Below are 17,884 nucleotides of genomic sequence, written 5' to 3'. Positions count from 1 at the left end.
CCCCTGGGCAAGGACAGCCTCTGCCCTATCCCGCAGCCCCTGCCCGGGCCTCAGTGGGTTTGTTCCCAGGGACAGGGTTCCAGAGGTTAGAAGAATCAGGGGGAATGGGCAGGGAGCAGAGGCTCCCTTTCCCCTCAGGCCTCGGGAAGGTCCTTCCACCTGGATTCAAAAGCCAACAAACAGAGAAAAAGAGTTCCTCTTGAATGATCCCTGGTTCCTCCTCAGGCCTTTACATCCCCAACACCTACCTAACGTGTTTCCAGGGAAAACTAACTTTTTATGTTCTTGTGCTCAGAAATTCAGATCTGTAAGGCTGCCTTAAAATAGTTATCCGTCTTTAATTTCCCCCTAATAAATTTTCCTTCTCCTCTAAAATCCCCTGCATTTTTCTTCTAGTTGCGAGCATTCAGGAGGTTTTCCATTTGAATCGGCCCTTGTGGGCCCGCCTGTGTTTCAGTGGATTCGAGTGGGTCAGTGCGTGGCGCTCGGTGTGAGGCCTGCCGGAGTGTGCTGCGTGGGCTGCCTCGGTGCAGAGGCGTCTTCTGAAGACAGAGACTGTCTTCAGAACCACGGTGCATCCCAGGCCTGCTTTCTAAGCTGCACCGGGAGTCCCTCTTGCAGCATCCTTTTTTTTTCCCTTCCTTTTTTTTTTTTTTTTCTGCAGCTTTATCTTTCTCCTTAACACTAAGATACAAAAGCATCCCTCTTTAATGTTGACGTATCTGTCTGATTTTGACTCGATCCAAAGCAGAACATCTACAAGTGGGTTGCCAGGCAGATGGGACACCTATGCCTGGAAGGTTGACTCCGGCCCGAGGTGGTTAACGTTCATTCATCTGACAGACATTTATGATGTGCTCATTCTGAGCTGGGCTCCTTGGTGAGGTGGGGGTATGGAAATGAGAAGTCCCAGTGCTGACTTCAGTGAGCCTCCAGTACAGCGAGGGAAATGGAGGGCTGTGTGGGGGCAGCTCTGATACAGAAGCACTGGGGAGGGCCTGCGGGCCAGATGCTCGAGACATCCTTCTGGAGAAACCGCCCTAAGACCCAGCACTGGAACGATGCATACCAGTAAATGGAGAGAAGATGGGGGTTGTGATAAGCTGGGCGGAGACAGGGAGCCAGCAGGAGTGTCAGACTCCGGGGGTGCTCCTGTATTCAAAGGCCTGTAGAGGTTGGAGACTAGGAGCATGCTGGAAACGGCAGAGCATGAGGACCTGCCTGAGGTCAGGGCTGGTTAAAGAAAACTTCTGAGACAGTCCAGTTATGAACACATGCCAACATTTCATTACCATTTTGCAGTGCAAGGGAAGCGCGTACCAGTAGCTGTACTCCGAAGACGCACTCTTCGCAGGGCTCTGTCATTGGAAGAAAGAATGAGTGAATCATCACTGAAAAGAATGTCTGGTTAAAAATCTTTAGACTCTAATTAGTCTAGTTGATAACTGACAGTCATCTGGGTGAATGGTAATGAGTTCCCCAGAGCAAGACTTAATCTTCTTTAAAGTTCACTAAAAAATTGCATCAGAAAAAATATTTCATCTGGAATGCTATTGATTTCCTCCCACTAGGGTCTTGTCAATGAAGAGTAAGCAACCAGGTTTAGGGCCGTTTTTCTTGAAGAAGTCCAATGGTGGGCAGTCCAGTGTTCAGTTTGGATTGTTATCCCGAGGGCCCTTGCCACTGAGCTTAGTTGAACCACCCCCAGACAGCCACGTGGGGTGAGCCACAGTGTGAGACGGCTGCAGCTGGATGGAAGTGAGCTGACTATTTTTGTTTTCCAAGGAAACACTACTGAGAGCCTTGACTTGAAGTGTGTCTCTTCGCTTGCCCCTCGTCCCACCTTGCGGCAGCCCGGTGCAGCTCTGAGAGCCATGAGTGGAGGAGTAGAGATGGAAGTTGGTAGTTGGCTTTTCCTCCGGCAGGGTTGGTTTTAACTTACTCAGTTTTAAGTGGTGATTGTTCTCACGACAATGAAAGAAAATACGGTGATATTAAGACAATTCTGAGATGTTGGAAGCAGCACCAAGGCTGGGGTAAGAGCTCAGAGGAGGGAGACCAAGCCCTTCTGATGGTAGTATCAGTGTCCAGCCTTGGGCCCTGTCACCTTGCCCCTCTCCTTCGCTGGGCCGGGTCCCATCTCTGTCCTGAGGCCCCAGAAGCAGCCTCAGAACCTTGCTGTCACCTGGCCTTGGCCTCGAGGCTGTTAGTGGTATTCCCACCCGGGTTTGCTGTGATTAGGGAAGATGCTGCCCTTCCCTGGACTCTGCAGACAGAACCTCCTTCAGTGCATCTGAGGGAGTTAAAATAGAGACTTCGGAGGTGCCCTTGCCCTGGGCGGCCGCTCCGCTGGCACAGGTTAGGGGGGAGATAGGGTGGCAGGGTCGGGGGTTGATGATATGTTTTGTTGTCACTGGTTCACGGGGTTGTGGTGTCTTTGTGAGCAGCGGTGTAGACAGATGGCAAGAAACATCAGGGAACCTGACCTTGGGGGTAAGTGTGCAGTGTTTTGGGGGGCCAGGCTATCATGACCCTCCAACTGTACTCACCTTTGTTGCGTACATGGCCTTATTGTTCCAGCGTCTTTTGTTGTGACATTGATCATTGTCATGTCAACATACTGCCATGAAAATCACACTCCATGGTTAGGTGGAGGAGATGGAATGGGCATATTGGAGAATCTACGATCGTCTTCTGAACTTCATGGGAACGGGGACTTTTTTTTTTTTTTTTTTTTTTTTTTAGCTGTTAGAAATCCACATTCAAAATTTGTAATTGTTCTCCTTTTTTTTTTTTTTTTTTAATGTTCTCCAGATTGCAAAAATACCTGCTTGTGAGAACTCAGGAAGACTGACTTTGTGGGCGCAAATGTAGTGAGTGAGTCATGCCTGTGAGCGCGGGAATGGGTTCATCTTCACCTCTTCGAGGAAGCTCCCCAGGTGACTGTTCATGCAGTCATGGAAGGATGCGGAACTAGGAGGGTACGTCCTTGGAAATTTTAATCCTCAGATACACTCCCTGTTGGATTGAGACCTTAGTTTTTGTTTCGTTCGTTAAAAAGAAGTGAAAAAAGCTTAACAATTATGGAAAAATACACTATTATTAAGACGTGTGTGTGTACATATGTGTGTGTGTGTGTGTTGTGTTGTGTGTGTTGTGTTGTGTTTTATCCTTACCTTCTAAACACTCTTCTCTGATGGGAATGTGTGTAGGTGTGAATGCTGGCTTTCTTGGAAAAGCATGAGAGAAGTTACTGGTCAGAATGATTTCAGTTAACTGGGAAGTTATTGGAAAAGCAGGCGTTCCTTGGATGTGCCTGTATCTGAGTTTGTAGCCATCAGGAGAACTTTGGCATGGAAAGAGGAGTTTATCATTTGCTGCTACTTTGAGTACACGTGCTTGAACTTGTATTCATCGTTCAGTCTGCCTTTGATGGGGGTCATGCCCTCAGCATGAGGGCAGGAGCGGAAGGGCCATCCCTGAACGGAAACCGGGGGGCTCTTCCATCAAGGAGACACAGCCTCCACTCGGGAAGATGTCCCTCTCATTCCTTGCTCTCCTCCTTGCTGCACAGGTTTCTTCTTGGATGACCGTAAGGCTAAGATAAACATTTCTCTTCCACTGGGAAACACCGGCACTCCCAGACTGTATTTCCCAGGGACTTTGATAGAATTCCATTTTCATGCATACGGTGGTGTTTTTCACGCACCCGTGGAAGAGGAAAGTCCTGCTCGTTAGGTGATAGACTCGTTTTCTATAGTGTTAGAAATCCTCTGAGGTGGACCAGAATATTAACATATTAGCAATGCTTATTTTAAGTATGGCTATGCTGTGATCCTAGATCAGATGTTCTGTAGAAGTGTTGAAAACGAGATGAAGTCTACAGAATGGCTCTCTTCTGCTGGAGATTGTCCGCTCTGAGCACCTGTGGGCTTTATGAACATTTTGAGCTTTTAGTCACAGTAATTTGAATTTTCTTTTGGATGCCTCCGTGGTTCCCTTCGATCACCAACAGCTCTGAGACTCTCCTCTTGCAGACATGTGACAGGAAGTAGGTGAACTTTGTTGTTACGGTCTTTCCTCCCTAGTTTCTAGACTTGTGGAAGAAATGAGAATAGCAATTCGTGGTGGGGAGCCGAGGCCTTGGGCTTTTTTTTTTTTCCACTCTCCTACAACAAAGTGAAAATTTTCTAATCCTTGGAGTAAAAAATGTATGTAGGTGTACTTAATTCTTAAGTCCACTGACTTTTCAGTGATACTGATAATGGAATTCTACCCTTAATTTTAACTTGTTTCATTTAATTACCTATTTGAAAGGTCAGACCGTAGTTTATGAACTGCCTGAGATTATTTTTAAATGAGGTGGGTTACAAATGAGGTAATCCTTTGTTTTATTATTTTTAAATATCTACGTCTTCACATTTCTTGTGAGATAAAAATTGGCCTGTCAGTGGATTGATGCGTTCATTCCCTGAATGACTCTAAGTAGCCAGTCACTGTACTAGGCTCTGGGGATAGTGATTAAGACTTAGTCTCGGGACGCCTGGGTGGCTCAGTTGGTTGAGCCGCTGCCTTCGGCTTAGGTCATGATCCCGGCGTGCTGGGATCGAGTCCCGCATCGGGCTCCTTGTTCTGTGGGGAGCCTGCTTCTCCCTCTGCCTCTGCCTGCCACTCTGTCTGCCTGTGCTCGCTCTCTCTCTCTCTCTCTCTGACAAATTAATAAATAAAATCTTTAAAAAAAAAAAAAAAAAAGACTTAGTCTCTATTTTAAAGATGCTAGTTTAAAAAAAAAAAGGTGCTAGTAAGTCCACAAAGGGAGACCTGCAAGTACATATCCTCATAAGAACAGCAAATACTTCTGTGGCTCTTACCATATGCCAGGCACTTTCTAGGCATGAACTTCAACTCATGAAGGGATACAAAAGCGCCGTGAAGTTCTTACTCTTTCATACGTGCATATGTTCTGAGGTTAGGTGCTTGGCCTCCATCATAAGGCTTGTCTTACTTAACTGTTGGGTGTGTCAAATGCAATAACAGACCTGCCCGGGGAAGGCCTGGCAGAACGGCATAGCATCTCTTTGGGAGAACAGGGACCAGATGCATGGGAATCCGTGAAATTTTCCCAAAGCAGACCATCCCCGAGCAGATCTATTCAGAGGAGTGGGAGAGCCCCGAAATCCTTCTCTAGTGACCTGAAGTACTGCCTCATAAATGGGCTCATCGGTTGAACCAGTCGGTGACAGAGTATTGGTGACAGGGAGATAGTAAAAAATGCACCCAGTCTCCACAATCTTCAGTATAAATGACAAGGACGTAGATTTCCAGTGTTGAGGCAAACCTTTGCTTCTAGTTAGCGGAAGATAGGATAAAAACTTGGCCTTTAAAACAAAACAAAACAAAACAAAAACTTGGCCTTTAGAAAAAAATCTAATAAAACCATTAATTTATTTATACTTTGTCAGCATGGGGGTGAGTGTGTGTGACCCCCTTTCGCATTCTGAGATGAATTTCCCCATCCCTGAAGATTTCCCCTTAGGAAAGCTCTGCTCACCTGGAGAAATGATAGCCTTCTGGTATTTACTTTGAATAAATGCTGGGGAAAGATGGGTTTCCTTCAGAACAAAAACTGGCAGGAACCACTCGATTAGGTAGATGAACGTTATCGTTGGGGAGGGACAGGACTACTCGGGAAGTGGAGTGGCGGCCCCCATGCTTGGCGCGGTGGTACTAGATTTTTGCTTTTCTCCCTCCGGTAACAACCCCTGCTTTTTCCTAGCATCAAGCCACATGGGTAACCTTCTGTTGTCCCCGTAACCATGACCTGCTGACTCTCTTTTTACTCCCACCCTCACTTGTGACCGCCTTATTGTTCCCCCACCCTGTCTCAGCTACATTGGGTGGCCCACCTGCTTCCCCAACTGTGTGGGTGTGGGGGCTTCTCATCACCAGGGCTGTTCTCCCCAACTTCCTCCATCTCCCCTCTCTCTAGACCGTGGCTACTCATGGCTCAATTTAGTTGGTCAGAAGTCTCCTGTTTGACCACACCCTGCCCGCTCCAGCCATCGGGTACCCCACCTCTCTTTTGATCCCTTTGAGACCTCTCATTGGCTGCCTGCTTTGCTCCATACCTTTCCATCTTTCTTTTTGTCCTGATTCAACTTAGAATCCATGGTCCAGGTGCAAAATCAGTCTCTCGCCCAAGCTCTACGCATCCTGACCATTCTGTCCTCTGGCTTGCCACCTGCCTCTGAGCCGCGCTGGAGAAAGTCCGGCAACTGGGCAGGTTGGTGCCTGGTCACATCCATTCAGGTGATTTGCTCAGCACTGTGCACAGTTCTTGCTCTCCTGGCTAGCTGTCTGCCACGCTGATTCTTCATGCGGACTCTCACTAAGCCTTAGGACTGCTCCTCCTCCCTGTTTCCTCTGGTCGGTCAGAGGACGCTCTCCTGCCATAGGGCTCTCTGTCCTCCCTGCCACGGAGCCGCCTCCTGTCCCTTGGCATCCATGAGCTGACGGCAACCTGCTTTTTCTTCTGCTTTTCATACCATCGTAGTCATCTTTGTTGTTTCATCTCTGGTCAAAGTGACTTCTGTCAGAAGGCAAGTGCAAGATGTCTGTTTCCTCTTTCAAGTACAGTAACACATTTTCGCACTGCTGGAGAGAACCGGGATTTACTGTCGGGTGGCAGGCCCCTCGCATGTCCCTGGTGCGCATGTGGGTGTTTGCATGGCCAGAGGACTTCACTCTGTGATCTAGCTCGCTGCTGCGTCGAGCCCTAGACAGGAACCGTCTCTCTCGGCGGCTCAGGGGTTCTGCACCCTGCAGAAATAGTCCCCTGGGCTTTATTCTGCAAACATACAGGGGCATCTTTCAGATTAGCAACGGGCAGGAATCTCCTAGACAGATCAGTTTGATCATCATCACAGTGCGCTGTATGTGTTGTCTTTGGTGTTTTTGCAAGTTATCAGGGTGCAGTGAGGTGGGTGTTTTGGCCCCCACTTCTGCCAAGGAGACCTCAGATCTTCTTTTCTACACTTGCTTGTGCTGATTCTCTGATCTGTTCTGGAGGATTGCTGCTCTGCAGGTCCTTACTCCTGTCATCCAACAGCCCCCCCCCGCCCCAAGATTCCTCTTTCTTTGTGTCAGCTCTTTGTTGGCTTTCACATAAAAATACAAAAATTTGGGGGCGCTTGGGTGGCTTAGTCGGTTAAGCATCTGTCTGCGGCTCAGGTCATGATCTCAGGGTCCTGGCATCAAGTCCCTGTTCAGCGGGAAGCCTGCTTCTCCCTCTCCCTCTGCCTGCTGCTCCCCCTACTCCCCCCCCCCCCCCGCTCTGTGTAAATTAATAAATAAAACATTAAAAAAAATACAAACATGTGGTAGACACAATTCATTGATTTATTAACTGTCTAGTTCCAGAGCTGGGCACCTGGGGAGGATGCAAACATTAAGAGAATGACAGTGCTGCCCTTCTGGTGACCGTAAGAGAGAAACATTGAAATGCAGCGTTCCAGTATATTGTAATAAAGACTGTTGAAGTCTGTGCTGAGTATTTTATTTACATCCCTTCATATCATCCTAAAAAAAATTCCCGTGAGGTTCCTGGTTTTTTGGTCCTTGTTTTACAGAGCAGAACACGGAGGCTCTGAGAAGTGTAGTCATTTGGTCAGGGTCACTTAAACAGCAGGTCACCCCATGGGAAATACAGTCCCCCATTTGAGCTGCCACGCTCACGCTCTTTGCCACTGTGAATCCAGTGTCCCGCCTCCCAGTCTCCGAGGGCTGACCGTGAACTGTAGAATCTCGAAATAGACTCTTGACCTACTGAATATTAGTGAGGAGCTGGGAACTATAATGGGCTAGAAGTCCTTGGTTGGTGTGTTTTTATTCTTGGGTTGTTTCTGTGGAATTGCCTGGAAATGATACCGCCGTTACGCAGTTAATAATGCGTTTGTTATCACTAGGCTTCTCATGTGTAACATGTTCTATACAAAAATATCTTATTTGCCCATCTGTTACCCTCTTAAGAGCCAGATTCAAATTTCCACTTCAGTATAGGTTTAAATGTTAAGTGGCTTACAGCTAGAAGAGAAAAAAAATGGGGTTATTTGTCACAGAGGGTATAAAGGACCTGCTTTCTGGATCACTGAAGAGAACAGTGTTAACATTAATGGTCCACTTCTGTCCATTCCGGTTAGTAGCAAACTAGCCCCTGGCATTGCTTCGAGGAGCCAGACCTGCTCTGGTCCTGGGCTGGGCCTGGAGTCCTGATGGGGGTGGGGCTTCAGGTGGGGGGTGGGTGGGAGGGGCTTCGGTTTCCTCTGTTCTGATCCTAGTGGTTCCTACCCTCTCCCCCACTGTGAGCCCATATCGCTTCCCTCCAGGCACCCAATTCACAGATTATTCTAGGAGCTGGTTTGTGAGAACTGCTTAGTTGATGTGTCCAATAAATGTTTTCTGAGCATTACTGCCAACCAGGCACTGGAAAAACTCCTCATTTGGGGATCCGAATCTGGCAGATCTGCACCCTGCCGGGTTCCCGGGTCAGGGTGCACCACCAGCCTGGTTCTGTAGATGAGCAAGGCCCACTGGTTGGGATGACTCCGAGGGCGCTGCCAGGAGGGTCTTCATCTGCCAAGAGCCTTGTGCTGATTGTTGTAAGCCCCTCCCCCACCCTCCCTCAGAGTTTCAGCCCCAGTGATGGAGCCCCTCACATTCCCCTGCAGTCCCCGTGGTGGGGAATCAGAGTGGGGGCTCCTACAGAGTGACCCACAACGCTGGTTGCTGTTTGTCCCTCCTGAGTTCTCCTTTCCCACTGGAGACCTCTCCGTGTGCGGCACTGGCCTGGGGGCGGTGCAACGTGGTCAACACGTAGTTGCTTCTCTTAACCCTTACCCTTCGGATGCGGTCTTTCTTGGTCCCCAAGGTGCAGGGGATGCTTTGGCCTCATCCCTGTGTTCTAGGATTCTCTCAGCGGTGCCTTGTTCTCCAACAGATGTTAGTTGTTGTGGTGAAGGGCGTGAAGTCAGGAACAAGAAAGACACTAGTGGTGGGCAACTTGGATTTGATTCCCAGTGGCCTCGGTTGCCATCTTGGTGAGGGCACGCACTCCCTGCCCTCTCTGAGCTTTCGTTCTGGTGTGGGAGGCACCCAGGAAACCAGGAACATGATAAGTGCCCTATGCTGATACATGCTGTGAAGAAAAGTAAAGCCAAGTACAGGGACGGGGAGACATGGGGGTGGCAGGACACGCTGCTGTTCCATTTAGCGAAGTCCTCAGCTTTCTGAGGAGGTGACATGTACCCGGAGACCAGAGTGTCTTAGTTTGGGCTGCGGTAACAAGATAACCATAAACTGGGTGGCCTCACAACAGACATTCATTTCTCACAGTTCTGGAGCCTGGACGTCTGAGAGCGGGGTGCCGGTGGGGTCGGGTTCTTGGTGAACCCAGTCTTCCCGCTTCAGACAACTGCCTTCTTGCCATGTCCTCTTGTGGCAGAGGGAGAGAGGGGTCGTTTCTCCCTCTTAGAAGGGCCCTGGTCCTCCACGTGCATGGCTTAGGCCATGTACAAATAGCCCCACGGGCAATTAGGAGTTCAGTGGAGAAGTCCTGGGGGAACACAAGCATTCAGTCTTCCAGCACTAAGTGAAGTAAGAAGAGCTTTCCAGGCCCTGGGGATTGCAGGTTCCAAGACCTAAGATGAGACACACCAGAGGAACAGCTCTGCGGGCTGCAGTGTTTTTGCTGGGGCAGAGCGGGCAGCAAAGGCGAGAGCATTTGGAAATGAACTTGGAGAGGTCCAGGGGCCCGTCCATGTAAGGCCCTAGTGGTGGGCAACTTGGATTTGATTCCCAGTGGCTTGGGGAACCTTGCTGAGCAGGGACGGATCTGCTAGGACTTTTCATTTTAAAAAGGTCACTTGGGATGCTGTGGGGCTAGGGGTGGGGACGAAGAGTGGAAGCGGGGTATGCTCTGGATGAGACTGGGTTGGTAGTAGTGGGGGTTATGAGAGGTGGTTGGAGTGGGGACCCCGACGGTAGAGTTGGTATCGTTGCTGATACATCAGTTGTGGGGTGTGACCGAACCCCCCCCAGTGTTATGGTATTAGGGGGTGGATTTTTGGGGTGATTAGGTTTACATCTAAGGGTCATAAGCGCGGGGTCCTCACGGTGGGATTGGTGTCCTTGTAAGAAGAGGAAGAGTGACCAGAGCTCTTGCCCCTCCCCCCATGCGTGGACACAGTGTGAAGGCAACCATGGGCAAGCAGGAAGAGCCCTCAGCAGAACCCCACCCTCCTGCCACCTGATCTTGGACTTAAGGCCTCCAGGACTGAGGGAAATAATTTCTGTTGTTTAAGCCACCCAGCCAGTGGTGTTCTGTTACAGCCGCCCAAGCTCTAAAACACCTTCCCTTCCTAGTTACTGGTTTAATGAGCTATTACATGCCAGGCGGATAGACCTGAATACTGAATTCAAACACTACAGCGGTGTGTACAATTTAAGTGAAAGTTTCTTTTCTTCCACCAGTCTTAACCCCTTTGAGGTGGCCCTTTGAGCAGCCCTTATTCTTTTTTTTTTTTTTTTTTGAGCAGCCCTTATTCTGCTAGACCCGTGCCGTCTGATGAAGTAGCCATTTGGCACTTGGGGCTATTCGAATTTAAATGAAATAAAATTAAATACAATTAACAGTTGAGTCCTCTGTCGTTCCAGCCCCATTTCAGGTGGTCAGTGGCCCTCTGTGACCAGCTGCTCCCGTGTTGGACAGACCGGATGGCATGTCCATCATCACAGAACGGGCTGTCGAGCAGCATGGTTCTAGATGAATTCTATTCATATACAAATGTGTGTGTGTATGTGGATATATGCGCATACACACACACACATATATCTGTGCAGTTGGCATAATATTGTACATACTCTTCTGCAATTTGTTTTTTCCACCTAACAGAGAAACTGTTAATTTGGTGTGATCCACACGCAACATCATGCCAGGAAAAATTTAAAACCGAGAGCATAATCAAATGTAGAGTTTTAGTAAATTAAAAGTATTTTAATTCCAGATTTTAGAGGTAATTGCAACACATCCTTAATGCTTGTCCCAACTTCAACTAAATAAATTATTTTTGGAGATAGTCCAATCAGCCTTGGGTATATGAAGAAAGACGATTCAGAAGCTGTAGCTTGAGTTTAGTCTACTATGCTCAACACTCACACAGGCGCGCACACACACATTTCCTCTTATTCCTGTTTTGTAGCAGGTATAGTAACCTTCTCCTGTTTAGTATTTCACTGTTCAGTAGACCAGCACTGTCCAAAATGGTAGCCATGAGGCATGGGTGGTTATTTAAATGGAAATTACATTTACTTCCTCAGTTGTACTAGTCTACGTTCATTAACTGTCTGTGGCTGGTGCACAGTGTGGATCTGCACCATTGCTATGTTGCACAAGGTTCTGTAGGACAGCCCTAGGCCAGAAGCTTCCTTCAAATACACAGTTCATTCATTGCAGTGATTTCCCCATGGTTGAGGAATGGGGGACTCTGTCAAGGAGGATATCTCAGAATTTATGGGAGTGAGTGGAGAGCTTTCACCCCACGCCCTTTCCTCTCAAGATTCTGATCCCCTTTGAAGGTGTCTGTCCTCTGACTATCTGTTGAGAGTTAGTGTTCCATAGTAAGTTAATTCTGGGAAAGAAAATTGGTACCAATGGTATTTCAAGGTTAGAATGTTATTTTGATCATTGGCAATGTATAGATGCTGTTACATAGCACCTATATATCCAGTAAATGTTACCGTTCAGTATTTTTTTAAGATGTAGTTTATTTGTCAGAGAGAACAGGGGAGAGAGCACAAGCAGAGGGAGAAGCAGGCTCCCCACTGAGCAAGGAGCACAATGCGGGACTCAATTCCAGGACCCTGGGATCTTGACCTGAGTTGAAGACTTGACCTGAGTTAACTGACTGAGCCACCCAGGTGCCCCTGCACTTTCTGTTCTGAACTGAATACTCTATTCTTCCGCTGCTTGTGCGCTCTCTTTCTGTCAGAAAAATAAATAAAATCTTAAAAAAAAAATGGAAAGTATTTAGACGCATTAGTTACGGTGAGTGCTGACAATAGATTAGGTTTAAATTTTTTAAAGTGAGAAAAGGATATTGGAAAGACACCCTTTTGTGAAAAATGCTGCATTTATGTGAGAAAATGTGTAATCTGGGTGGATTCACAGGACACATTCCCTCTGGGAATGGAGATAGTATAAGAGGGAGACGAAGGTATAATAGAGTGACTTCATCACTCTATACCCTTTGCTTTATGTACCTTGTAACTATGTGCTATGTTCCTTAGTAAAAAATAAATAAATAAATAAAACAGTGAAGGACAAAATAAAACACATCATTAAAAATGTGTAAGGTGCAGGGCGCCTGGGTGGCTCAGTGGGTTAAGCCGCTGCCTTCGGCTCAGGTCATGATCTCGGGGTCCTGGGATCGAGTCCCGCATCAGGCTCTCTGCTCAGCAGGGAGCCTGCTTCCCTCTCTCTCTCTCTCTCTCTGCCTGCCTCTCCGTCTACTTGTGATCTCTCTCTGTCAAATAAATAAATAAAATCTTTAAAAAAAAATGTGCAAGGTGCAGAAAAGATGGCTTAGGAGATAAGGGTCACTTAGAACAGAAAGAATTCTCTCGTTCAGCGGGAGCAGAGGGCTGGTCTGACGTTTCATGTGACCATCAGATGAAACCTCGTGAGGCCTCGGGGCCTGCCAGGTCCCACGTTTGGCAGTCTGTTTCTTACAGGCTGGATATTTTGCAGTAATTAAAACTATATACAACTGTATTGGTACTTCAACGTTAATACATTTTAGCAGAAAAAATACACTCCCAGTACTGAGTTTTTTGTTTTTTTTTTCATGCCACCATCCTTAGCACTCGTGGAACACAGCTTAGGAAATGCTGATTTAAACTCTTGGAAATCATTATCCCAGAAAGAAGAGGTTGAAAGGAAATTGTTGTAGTTCTAGGGACCCTGCTTTAGCGTCAGTCTTTCAAGAAGATGAATATTGGTGTTAACTGAGTTTAATTTGAACAGTGATGTACCACAGCTTTGCTCAACATGTACTGCTCACATAAAAGTCACGTGTATGCCGAGTATGGACTTGGAAGCCCACACTGCCCCATCTCCTCCCCCACCCTTTGCCTACAACCATTATCAGTGACCGTGGGGTGGGAGGGTCCAGCAGGCGGGAGGCATGGGCCACCAGACAGAGCTGCTTGCTTCTACATCATGTCTGTGTATCCCAGCTTCCAGGAAACCATGACATCAAGCGTGGAGTGCCCAGAGAGCCAAAGGGAAGTGTTACAGAACCCTGGAGTTCAGCAGAATTGATCTTTTTCTATTAAAGCAAATGGTGGGATTTGTACTTTTTCAGCAAAGAAAAGTAAGGGAAAATCAGTTAGGGAAAAATGATACCCTAAACCACATGCATTACAAAGGAGATCTTGTTTGTTGTGGAAGTTTAAGGCAAGGACTTCCCAAAGCCAAGGCTAATTTTCATAATATTTAACAACCAGCCCAGTGTAGGAATTCACACACTGAGCATAAATGCCAGCCTCACTTACTGGTGTGGCTTTACCCGTGTGTATGGGCTGAGTGTCACTCCCGCGGAGCAACAAGGTCCATTTGAGACCAGAAGTGAGCCGTTGTGCTGCTGTTGGGTCTTGTGGCAGAACCTGTGGGTCGTCCTCTCAGTGTCCGTAACACACATCTTTTAGAGTCATTGCAGCCCTACTTCATAGCTGGTAGCTTTGTGGCCCTATGACTAAATTCTGGTTAATGGGAGGTACATCATTACATGGCTGTTTCTAGAACCTTCCTCAAGGGACAATATGTGTCCCCCCTGCCCTCTCTCTATTTATGCCTTTCCCATTCTGCTGCCTGGAATGTGGCTGCCACCATGGTGAACCATGACGTTGATCTCACTCGTGGTAGAGCAACAGTATGGGTAGAGTGCCATACTCAACTTCTGGACTCTTGCCTGAGGAAGAAAGAAACTTCTCTTGTTTAAACCACAGATACTTTGGGCTTGCAGACACTCCCAGCCAAACCTAAATCTAGCACTTGTAGGTCCCTAATGCGCTAGGCAAATTCTATTCTATTTAAACTCTTAACCCTCCTGTGAACTAGGTCTTCAGGTTCCTATTTAATGGGTTAGGAGGTTGAAAAAAAAAAAAATGAAGGAACTTTCCCAAATACCAGAACAGCATTTGAACCCATGTCAGATCTTTCTGACTTCAAATCACCGGGAGCTTAATCCTTGCTTTAGTAATTAATGTTAAACATAAAGGCTATGTGGCACATGGTTTTTGTAACGTTCATGCTTTGGCAGAGCCCCAGTTTTGTGGATTTTTAAAAAAAAGACGTTGGGCTTTTCAGAGAAATTCATTTGTGGCTTTTTGAAAGTGGCAAACATGTTAACTGTTTTTCAGTCAATAATACTTATCAGGAATACTTTTTTTTTCCCCCAATTTCAAAGAAAGCTGTGTTGTTCCTCTAGTTTCCAGTGTTTGCTTAATTGTCATGTTCTAATTAGGACGTTTCTGTGAAAAGAGGATAGTTCAAAGAGAGACCGCGTGGTTCATTTTCTTTAGTTACATGTACATGGGAGGATATTTCAAGAAAATTTAGGATTCTTTTAGAATTCTCCTTACTGTGCCACAACTCCAGAACATCCCTCCCTTCCCATACCTGTTGTATGATGATGTAGAAATTAGGATGACAGTGGGGTGAAGGGTATGCGTTATTTCCATTGTCACATGGGGCAGCCTTGGCAGCCAGCACTTCTACAAAATGTAGACAGGAGAACGGAGACATGAGGTGGCCGCGTGCCATGCTGCTTGGGGCTGGGGTGGAGTGGGCAGACTGGCAGCTGATGCCCGGAGCACAGGTGGGACGCAGCAGGTCTGGGGAGGCTGGTGAAGTGGGGCCAGTGCAAGCAACTCGCTGGCAGCCAACCGTAATCGAGCAGGGGCTCTTGACCTGCTGTCAGGGCTCCTGGTGGTGCCCTGGGCGATGCTTCAAGTCCATTCATTTTTATAATCTCACAGTGGACACTTAATTGGTTGGAACAGCAGTCTCTTGAGTGTGTTCCTGAGAACACTGGATCTGCAGGGTTTGCTGTATAAAAAAGAATTCTATGGCAAACAGGTTTGGGAAAATGCTGTGTTCTAATACCTGTCTTGGAAATACACACTGCACAGTTAGCATTTTAAAAGGCTAAGGTGAGGGGCACCTGGGTGGCTCATCGGGTTAAGTGTCTGCCTTTGGCTCAGGTCATGATGTCGGGGTCCTGGCATTGAGCCCATGTCCAGCTCCTTGCTCAGCGGGGAGCCTGCTTCTCCCTCTCCCAGCTCGTGTGTGTGTGCATGTGCTCTCTCAAATAAATAAACAAAATCCTAAAAAAAAAAAAAAAAAAAAAAATTAAAAGCCTAAAGTAAGAAATCTATTGCACCTCATTTAACCCAGTTTCTGAAACATATTTGAAAATAGAAATTGTATTTTTTTAAAATTTGACCTCTTACGGAAACTACTTCATGATTCTTTCAATAAGCCGTTAATAATGGCATTGGAAGTTGCCATGTGAATAGGTTGGATTCCTGAGAAGATGTAAGATTTGCATCTAACAACATGGGACTTTCTTTGCATCATGTTTGTTCTTCTTCTTCTTTTTTAAAGATTATTTATTTATTTATTTGATAGAGAAAGAGAGATCACAAGTAGGCAGAGCAGCAGGCAGAGAGAAAGGGGGAAGTAGGCTCCCTGCTGAGCAGAGAGCCCCGTGCAGGCCTCGATCCCAGGACCCTGAGATCATGACCTGAGCCGAAGGCAGAGGCTTAAACCCACTGAGCCACCCAGGCGCCCCTGCATCCTGTTTGTCCTTATTTGCCGGGCCTTATTCTCCAGATTGTAATGCGTCTCTGTGTAGTTCAGAGCAGCAAAACTTTCCTGCTTGAATGGCTGTTTAGGTCATCTAAATTGTGCCCCTTCACGTGCTGGTTGAGGAAACTAAGGCCCAGAAAAGTGAAGTCGTTTGCCAGAGTCCACACAGCTAGTAAGTGAGGGGCCAAGTCTCTCCATGTGCCGTTCCTCGGTTCCTAGTGGAAATTACTTGAGTTAGTTCCTGACTTTCAGTAGTTTGTTTTTAGTGCTTCCTCCTGCTTGGGATGGATAAGAGCAAAAGCACTGATGTTTGATTTCCTGCCAGCGTTTGGGATTGGTACAAAATGAGAGAAGAGGGAGTGTCCAGGGAGGCGTAGATGCTGCTACATAAAAAGGGCCACAGGGGAAACCCCAAAATAAAATTTTTTTTTTTTAATTTTTGTGGCTAAGAATGACTTAAAATAAGCTCTCTGTGAAAGAGAATGTAGAAATTGTGTTACTTCTGGCGGTGGTTGGAGGTGGGGCGCTCCTAAGCAGTGACCAGGTTAACAACTGAACAGACCGTCTTGCAGCTGTCACCATACTTTGTAGACCGGCAGCTGCCTTGAGCCCATCAGGCAGTGCTCATTACCTGCCAGAGATGCCACTTGTCTAGTTTTCATTGAAGGGTTTGGAAAGAAGGGTTTCTGAAATTGCTTTTTGCAAGGTCAAGAGCGTTGACGTCCTTAGGGTCCAAATTATTATTTCGCTTTAATTTAGATTTTTATTTTTTCCGTGGTGAAATTAGTAGGCTCTTGCAACTGGATTTTTCTCTTAGGAGAGGTTCTTTTTTGGTTTAAGTGTCATGATTTCATCTGTCATCAATTTTTGTGGCATCAGGTTTTTGTATTCATCTTACGTTTTTATGAAATACTGTCTACAGTCTTAAAATTCAGAGAGAAATAATAAAGCTGCAGTGTTTTCTCCTAGTCGAACTAGAGTAATTCTTCCTTCAGAAGGGAGAAGGTTAATGAAGGATCATTTTGATTTTTTTTTTTTTCCCTTAGAAATTTTTAGGTTTTTTTTTTGGGAGAGTGTGCGCACTGGGGAGGAGGATAGGAGGGGCAGACAGAGAGGGAGAAGCAGACCCCCACTGAGCAGGGAACCCAGCTCAGAGCTCGATCCCAGGACCCCTAGATCATGACCTGAACCAAACGCCGATGCTTAACCAACGGAGCCACCCAGGCACCCCGAGATAATTTTGACTGAGCAGGCCTTACAGCCTCTGCTTGAACTTTGGTACACAACTGCTCCTCTGTCTTAGGATTGCTCTAATTATTAGAGCAGTTAGGATCGTTCTTGTATTGAGGGGACATCTGCCATATGGGGACGTTGGCCTATGTTCCCGGTTTTGCCCTCTAGCCCCATTCCGGGAACAAAGTACAAAAACCCATTGCAAATGTATGTTCTACACATTCTCATTTAATCTCCATAACAAGTCCAGCAGGTAAGGCAATTGGGATTCAGAGACAGAAGATTCGGAATGATTTTAGAGACCAAGTGATTGGCCAGGGGCGTGACGTAACAGGCATGCTGGGCAGCTGCCTGTCCATTGTGACCCCTCAGCATGAGGAGGCGGCAGGATGGTGCTTGTTGGAACAAGGTTCAGGATCCTCATTGTCATGCAGAGAAATGTCTTCACCACCCAGCCCCCCCCCCCAATCCAACATATGCCTTGAAATAGGGTGGACGGTAGGGGCTGGAATATTGCCTTCCTGTCCCGTGCACACCTCTTTCCTTTGTCCCCTTACCTGGAAATGTCCCCAGACCTCAGATGGGGGCTTCTCATGGCAGCTGGTTCATTGAAATCTATTAACTGAAGCCTTTGATGTGTAGCACTCACTGAGTCTGTGTAGGGAAGTCAGACTCTGCACATACATGCTGGGTCTCTGTGAAGCGCACAGAGCAAAGACTCAATAA

The sequence above is a fragment of the Lutra lutra genome, chromosome 11 (genome assembly GCF_902655055.1).
Source record: "Lutra lutra chromosome 11, mLutLut1.2, whole genome shotgun sequence".
NCBI lineage: Eukaryota > Metazoa > Chordata > Mammalia > Carnivora > Mustelidae > Lutra > Lutra lutra.
The sequence above is the reverse complement of the archived record's forward strand: the minus strand, read 5'-3'. Positions refer to the sequence as shown.